Source organism: Euprymna scolopes, chromosome 16 (assembly GCF_053919585.1).
Source record: "Euprymna scolopes isolate OS-2025 chromosome 16, ASM5391958v1, whole genome shotgun sequence".
Classification (NCBI taxonomy): Eukaryota; Metazoa; Mollusca; class Cephalopoda; order Sepiida; family Sepiolidae; genus Euprymna; species Euprymna scolopes.
In genome coordinates, this window is record NC_136497.1 from 131,297,586 (window position 1) to 131,299,015 (window position 1,430).

Here is a 1,430-nt window from a genome sequence, read left to right on the forward strand (position 1 = left end):
TCAAACCTGATAATAGGGGACCGCTTTAGATACCCATATCAAACTCTCTTCAGCTGATATGGATATCTAAAACGGTCTCTATTGTCAGGCTTGAAACGGGTGGTACCAATGACTTATCTCGTCCAAACTTTCTATAAATAAAAATATATAAAAATTACAAAAGGTCTATATTCCAAATTCCAAGATGTTGTCTATCTTACCGTTTATTTCTTTAAGCATGTTAAAATGTTCAATTCTTAACAGCACCTGTTTCGTAGCGCAGAATCATTCATGTAGAAAAAAATAAAGGAATATGAACATGATTACAAAATTGAATTTATTTTCTTTGAAAGTTGATGAGTTCCTTATTTTTCTGATGAATTAAGGGCGGAATAAATTCAAAAATTGGTATAATAATTACCTGAATGATTCTGTCAAGAATTATGCATGTCATTATACTTAAAGAAATGAACAATAAAATAGACAACATCTTGAAATTTGGAATATAGACTTTTTTATCATTTACATATATTAGTAATTAGAGTAATACAGAGAATTTTTACTGTGTTTATATAATAATGCCTAATAATGAATAGTTATTTAATCATATTTAATCTCTCATCTCATCTGTGTCGTCTTTCAAGACGCTTAATCACTGAATCTGCATAATTTCTCCAGTTCTCTTGATCTCGCATGACAGTTTGCAGGTCCGAAACACTTTCCAATCCTGTGTCTTGTAGCAGGTTGTCAATGTAGGTCATTCTTCTTCTACTACGGTTTGGGTGTCCATCTGTTGGTATCCAGAGAAGTAGCTTGTTGGCTTTGTCTTCGCTGTGTCTCATGCAATGACCGCTACTCTCATCCTTGGTTTGCTGCGTGGCTCCTCTATAATGTATTGAGGGCAATCTTGAGCATCCGTGTGTAAAAGCCATCCAGTGTCTTCTTCAGGGCATTTGTAAGAATCCATGCCTCAGCACCTTAGAGAAGGACTGTGGCAACAAAGAGTCTTACTTTCAACTTTTCTGAGAAAGTGGATGACCATATCTTTCTCCTCACTTCAAAATCTTTTTCAGTGCTCTCTGCCCACGCTCCAAGGTATATATTTAAAAAGTTATATTTATACAAACGTAGCATAACTACATATTTTGGAACATGTTTCAGTCAAAGTTATAATTAGCTTGACATCCTCAGATCAAGGAAAAAAGATCCGTTCTTCATTCCTTCATGGAGTGAAACAAATTATTTTAAGATTCACATGATTTAAATTCAAAATTTTTTATTTTTATAAAGAAAAAAAAAAATGTTTTCCCAATGTAAAAAATGAAAATGTTTTTAATTTAATCATGTGAACCTTAACAGATAGTAATTTTGCCTCATATGAACAAACTATTTTTCTTCATCTGATGATGTCAAGTTTATTATGGTTACAACTGAAGCATGTTCAAAAATGT